The following is a 7,323-nucleotide window of genomic DNA, read 5'->3' on the forward strand; positions in this document are numbered from 1 at the left end:
AACTGATGCCATTTCATTGGGTTATATGAGAACTCATTCTACTATTCTTTCACACCCAAGTTATCATGAAGATCAACTTCATATCTCAAGAGAGACTTCAGTTTGCCTGTTTGGCTTCCCACTGGAAAAGAATTTTCTGTTTTAACTGAATTATTTGAAATCCATTTCTGGATTGGCCCACACAGTTTCTGAGGTAACCATGTGTCCTGATACAAGGAGGCAAAGAAATGGCAGGGAGTTTTTAAGGAGCTCAGGAACACTAAACCATAAAAAGAGAGAGCGGCAACTAAAACAAAATAGTAGTAACAGAAGCACACTATGCTAAAGGAATGAAAATTCTAAAGGAGATAAGGTGACTGAGAGAAGACCAAAAGAACTTCCCCAAATCAAAAAAACAAAATGTATTCACTTCACTTCCAGAAAACCACACTCTCTTGTTTATCCTTTTACCTCATTTACTCTTTCTTTCTTTCTTCCTTCATTTCTTTCTTTTTTTTCTTTCTTTCCTCCTTCTCCTTTTTATAGCCTCTTTTGATGGATTCCTCTCTTCATTCAGAGTTCAAACCTTTGTCTTGTTTATCTAAATTAACTCCACTCTGACTCATCTGCATGCCTTCTAATCCAAATTTATATCCTCAGCTTAAACCTCTCTCTTGAATTCTAGATTTATTGTGAACATTGCTACTATAAACATTGGGGGGCAGGTGTCTTGGCCTTTCACAGCATCTGTATCTTTGGGGTAAGTCCCCAGTAGTGCAAATGCCGGGTTGTAGGATAGCTCCATTTTTAATTCTTTGAGGAACCTCCACAGAGTTTTCCAGAGTGGCTGCACCAGTTCACATTCCCACCAACAGTGCAAGAGGGTTCTCCTTTCTCTACATCCTCTCCAACATTTGTTGTTTCCTGTCTTGTTAATTTTCACCATTCTCACTGGTGTGAGGTGGTATCACATTGTGGTTTTGATTTGTATTTCCCTGATGGCAAGTGATGCAGAGCATTTTCTCATGTGCTTTTGGCCACGTGTATGTCTTCTTTGGTGAAATTTCTGTTCATGTCTTGTCCATTTCATGATTGGATTGTTTGTTTCTTTGTTGTTGAGTTTAAGAAGTTCTTCATAGATCTTGGATACTAGTTCTTTATCTGATATGTCATTTGCAAATATCTTCTCTCATTCTCCCAAGGTTGTCTTTTAGTTTTATTGACTGTTTCTTTTGCTGTGCCAAAGCTTTTTTATCTTGATCAAGTCCCAATAGTTCGTTTTTGCTTTTGTTTCCCTTGCCTTCCACAATAACCAAACTGTGGAAGGAGCTTCGGTGTCCAACGAAAGATGAATGGATAAAGAAGATGTTGTCCATGTATACAATGGAATATTACTCAGCCATTAGAAATGATGAATACCCACCATATGCTTTGACATGGATGGAACTGGAGGTTATCATGCTGAGTGAAGTAAGTCAATCAGAGAAGGTCAATCATTATATGGTTTCACTCATATGGGGAATATAAGAAATAGTGAAAGGGATTATAGGGGAAAGGAGAGAAAATGAGTGGGAAAAATCAGAGAGGGTGACAAAACATGAGAGACTCCTAACTGGGAAATGAACAAGGGGTAGGGAAGGGGAGGTGGGCAGGGGGATGGGGTGACTGGGAGATGGGCACTGAGGGGAGCACTTGACAGGATGAGCACTGGGTGTTATATGTTGGCAAATTGAACTTCAATAAAAAAATATAAAAATTAAAAAAAAGAATTTCAGGTTTATTTATCTGTAGATATGTAAGTAAGCAGAAATATTCTATAGGCAGAATATTGGTTGCCTAAATATGTTCATGCTTTAATCTGCAAACCTGTGAATATCTTGGTTTACATAGCAACAGGGAGTTTGTGAATATGATTAAGGTTAAGGACCGTAAGATGAGGAGAGTATCCTGAATTTTCTAGGTGGGCCCAATATAACCACATGAGTCCTTAAAAGTTGAAGAGGAAGGCAAAGAAAGTGAGTCAGAGACATGGGGAGAAAGAAGAGGGAGAAGTGATTTGAAGAGTGAGAAGGACTCAACTTACCCTTGCTGACTTTGAAGATGGAGGAAGGGAGAACTACTAAGGAATGTGAATGGCCTCTAGAAACTGCGATTGACCCTCCAATGACAGCCAGCGGCAAACAGGGATCTCAGTCCTGCAACTGTAAGGAACTGAATTCTGCCAACAACAGATTAGCAGGAAACTGATTCTTGCCATGAGCTTATGGTAAGAAATGCAGCCCTGCCAACACCTTGATGTTAGACCAATAAGACCCATGTTGAACTTCTCAACCACAGAATTGTAATATAATAAATGCATTGTTTAAAATGACTGAGTTTATGATAATTTGATACAACAGCAATAGAAAAGTAACATTAATATTCAACTGCCAACCTGATGTCTCCATTTAGATATTTAATAGATATTTTAAAGTCAGCATATACAAAATTGAATTCTTGTTCTTCCTCCAAATGCCTGCAGACTTCCACATCTCAGTTAACGATAACTTCATTTTTCTAATTGTTCAGGCCCAAAACCTTGGAGTCATGCTTGATTCCTCTCTTTCTCTGGTATATTCCATTGTTTGTCTGCCAGGGATTTGTGTGAGTTCTACAGAATATATTCATGTCTCCCTCTCACCAATATCAATTCCCTGGTCCCAGCTATCATCATTTTTCACTTAAATTTCTGGAATACCCTTCCTGTGAGTCTCCCTCTTTAATACTTGACTCCTGGAGTTTCTTTTCAGCAGAATAGACAGAGTGAGCCCATTTAAAAGACTTGTCATGTTATATGACTTCTCTGCTCAAAATCCTCAATATCTCTCCATTTCACTGAGAATAGAAACTATTTGAGGGAACTGTAAGGTCTTATATGATCTATTCCACTCTTCCCCATTATTTCTGACCTTATTTCCTATTACATTGCCCATCACTCACTATGCTCCAGCCATACTTGTACCCAAAGCAGACATTCTTCCACTTTAAGGTCAAGGTCAGTTCACTTGTTCTTTCTGCCTCTCCCCAGTTATCAGTGTATCCTACTCTCTACCTCCTTCATGTCATCACCCAAATCTCGTTTTCTCACTGAGGCCTACTCCATCTATTAATACAGACGTCTTGTTCCTACCTTCCTGATTTATTTATTTATTTTTTAAAGATTTTATTTATTTATTTATGAGAGACACAGAGAGAGAAGCAGAGACACAGGCAGAGGGAGAAGCAGGCTCCATGCAGGGAACCCGATGTGGGACTTGATCCTGAGACTCCAGGATCAGGCCCTGGGCCGAAGGTGGCACTAAACTGCTGAGCCACCCAGGGATCCCCCCTTCCTGAATTTTTAATGTTCCTTACCCTACTTCATTTTTTCTTCTCTTCTATAGTATTTATTATTTTCTAAAATGTTATATAATTAATTATTATGTTTATTGTTAATATCTATATTTCCACACTAAATTTTAAGTTTTGTATAGGTAGGGATAGTTATCTGTTTTATCCAAGAGCCTAGACCAGTGCCGGGGACATTATAGATGCTCCATAGCTGTTTTTCTGAATGACTATGTAATTATAAAAACAAGAACAAATGAAATGAAAAGAGAGTGGATCTTGCTGAGTTAGCTTAATAATATGTAAAATCAAATTGATGTACAATCACACAGTATGGAATAAAAACATCATAAATGGGAGTCATGACTTAAAAGACAAGGAGATAAGGCAGCCAGATCCAGGAGCTTAATATGCAAATCATAGTCAATTTAAAAAGAGAAAAAGAACAGGTACAGGAGAAGCAATAACTCATAAAGCAACAGGAAGAAAAAAATTCTGCACTGAAAAGTTTTATATTTTTAAATCAAATGAACTTAACAAGCATTTTTTATCTTCTGAGGGAATTTGACCAATTAGCCAAAGATTAAGGAAACATATTTGGGGAGGAAGAAGTTTTTCTCTACTCTCTTTTGGTTCCTGGCTGAGTCTGAAAATGAAACTGACACACAGTAACAGAAGAAAAGTATACACATATATTTAATGTAAATTTTATGTGACAAAGGAGCCTTCATAAGGAAACTAAGGCCTAAAGAAACAGTTAGATCTGGGTATTTTTATGCGAGGTTTGATGGAAAGTGGGTGGTATAGAGGATATGATAGGTTAAGGAAGGTGAGCAAGTATGATCAATTGGCGGAACTTAGTAAAGCCTGTTTGGATACTTTTCAGGGTTCCTTTGTTTCTGGAGATAAGGACATTGTTTTCCTCCAAATATAGAGAGGGCATCTCTCATATGAAGGTGTAATGACCTATTTCAGAGCAGAAGGGCAGGTGATTTTGGAGAGAAGTTTAAGGTGAGGTTCCTGCTTGTTTCTGCTCTTTTCTCCAATTCCTTCAGTTTAAAATATTCAATATGCCAACATGCCATATTTTAATCCTATCACATATAAAGATTTGAATACTATAATTAACAAACTGATCACTCACATCCATGTTTATTTCTACGCATGGTAGACAGAGAATACATGATCTTTTTTTCCTTATAGTTTTGGGACACTTAGAAAAGATACTTATGTCCTTGAGAAATAGCAGGAAACTTTAATAAGGTGTTGGTAGGGTGGGATGGGGGTGGAGTGGAAGCAATAAATTTAGGAATCTTGTCCCCTGACTTGGATCTGTCACTTTTGCTCACTAGCTATGTAGACCCCACCTCTCTAAGCCTACTTGACAGACTGCTGTATATAACATATATTACTTGAGTAAATGCTAGTGCAAGATCTAGCACAATGCCTGACAAGTTTTTGTCACTTAGAAAATAGTAATTGTTATTATTAATATCTGAGAATCGGGATAGTAGGGAAGTTAGACAATGTGCACGGAGATCAAATATAGATGCCTTTCTGGATCTCTCCATCCTTTTTACTGACATAGCCTTGAGAATATTTCTTACAGAGAGTCTAGAAGGCAGTAATGAAAGTAAGTAAACAAGACCGAAGAAAAAATATCTGAACTCTTTACATTGGTTAAGAAGCATCACTGATGAGACAAACTTTAAAATTAATAAGCACTCTTGGATAGCATACATTTAAAAATTATTTAGTACTGACACTTCAGAATGTTTTATAATGTATTAATTTGACATTATTGCCACATTATGGCATTAGAAGGTTTCATATTCTTCACTACCAACTAACAGTCAGGAGATGATTTGGATAATGGGAAAACTCAGATTGCAACTATCTTTGAGGGTATTAAACATCCTTAGTTAAAGCACTTGAAGCTGTATTAAATTGTTTCATAATTATTTAATGGCTCTAATCTGCCTTTTTTTTTTTGGCTGTATTTTAGTGCAACTGACAAAAGTGGATGCTTGCTAATTAGCACAAGGACAAAAGGTAAGCTACGTGAACAAGTCAGAAGATTTCAGGGACTGTAGCAACAGTCATACTTTCCTCACGCTCCTAAGTTGTGAATCATCCAGCACAGTCTGTTCATCTTGAGGAATGCATGCAAAGCAGGGCAGGGTGTGGGAGTTCATTGTTTTGCTCACTTTGATATACTCAGTACCAAGCACCGGACAGAGCACATTGTGGGCATTTCAGTGAAATATCTGCTAGCAGAATGAAATGAATAAATAAATGCAAGAATGATGTATAGGCAAATCCTAATGGCAAAGAGCCTAAGGTCATGCCAGGAAACACTGAACCCCTATCCACCCCTTCTCCCTCTCCTACCCTTTCCCTCTTTGCCCATCGCCAGGAGTTGAATTTCCCACTCCGTTTTTTTTTTCCTTTTCCTTTTTCTTTTCTTTCTTTTCTTTTTTTTTTTCCTTTCCCACTCCTTTAATCTCCACTCTACCAGCTGGGTTTCAGAAACCTGCTTAATGACTTCTGTGATGCAAATTGTCTGTCTTCTTGACACAGGTTTTCTTTTTTACTAATCTTTAACTCTAGACCTTGTCCCTATTTTGTGCTGCTTGAGCTCCCAGATATAGAAGGAACCATCAGCATCTCAGAGACATCAAGATATTAACCCAAGGTGGAGAATTATATAGGGATTTCTATGTTTCCTGCAAGGGTCATTTAGAAAGATGTGCTTGAGCAGCCTGTCTTTATAAAAAAAATGAGAAGCTACTTTCCTTGCCTTACTAAAAAAAATCACAACACTGTCGCGCATAGTATCTGTTTCTGTAGCTGCCCCAACAGGACAAATAAATCAAAATTCTCACGAGAAAACTTACTGATGCAAGCTATTCAGAATTCCTCAGTATTGCTAAGAAATGTTTCTTCCTAATATTCAGGCAGAGAAAAATAATCTATGAAGGGATATTCCATTTTACATGATACTCATTTTATATAAAATAGTATCCAGTAATACAAGTTGCTTTGTGCAGTTATCTGTTAAGGATGAACCTGTTGGGGAATGAAGGAGCAGTTTTGCAAACTGTCAGGCAAGTCTGCTATTATTTGAGACACTTCTCCTTCTAACCAGCTTGGTTTAATCCTGATCTCACAAAGCAGCTGTCTTTCCTAAACTTCACCTACTTTGATTTGCCAAATGCCCTTCTTAATCATCTGGTGCTACCAGATGTCAGAATCCCCTGCTGCTAGTGACAGTCTTTTGCTTGGGGTAAATATAGCTCGTGTTGACTCAGTTGGCTTGTTCTCTGCACAGCTGGATGAGAAGCAGAGGGGCTTGGGAAAGAGGCTGAACACATACTGTGGAGTCCTGAGAGACTTGGTCACAGCTGGAAGATCGAGTGCCTGGAAGAGCCCATATAACCACACAGCTTGCATCTGATGCAAAGTCTCTGGGAAGGAGAATCCTTTACTCCATTTACAGATATACTTTGTCTATGCCTGCAACGTGATATGGAAGGCTTATATTCACCTTCTGTGTCTCTTCATTATAAATCACTGCTATGTAAAATGTTAATAATAAACTCTTACAAGGTTTGCCTGGATTATTAACTATTCCAATGTTTTCAGCATGTGGTTATTGGATAATCTACATCAGCATCATCTGTGAAAAGTATGGATTTCTGAGCTTCCCCCAGATTACCCAAATCAGAATCCCAGTCCTGAGAACTTACATTTTAAATAAACTTTCTAGATAGTTGTTATGCACACTAAATCTGAAATGCAGGCTTAAATTAATTTCCATGAAATTAGGGTTCACATCTATTTTGTTCCCTAAGCTGTTCAGCATATAACTCAATACCTAGCAGGCCATAGTGTTGTTTTTTTTTAAATAAAATATCCAACTAGATCCCAAATATCTACTTCATCTTGATTTTGATGATCCTTCTAAATAATGGAAAG

General features: G+C 37.7%; 1 long non-coding RNA gene across 1 annotated transcript; it reads left to right on the forward strand.

Moving 5' to 3' along the window:
- Positions 1–1,949: 1,949 nt before the first annotated feature.
- On the forward strand, positions 1,950–6,931 carry LOC121492485. Its single transcript, XR_005988262.1, has 3 exons — positions 1,950–2,245; positions 5,351–5,397; positions 6,677–6,931. It is a non-coding gene; the product is annotated as an uncharacterized LOC121492485 (long non-coding RNA).
- The last annotated feature ends 392 nt before the right edge of the window (positions 6,932–7,323 follow it).

This window comes from Vulpes lagopus, chromosome 6 (assembly GCF_018345385.1).
Source record: "Vulpes lagopus strain Blue_001 chromosome 6, ASM1834538v1, whole genome shotgun sequence".
Lineage (NCBI taxonomy): Eukaryota > Metazoa > Chordata > Mammalia > Carnivora > Canidae > Vulpes > Vulpes lagopus.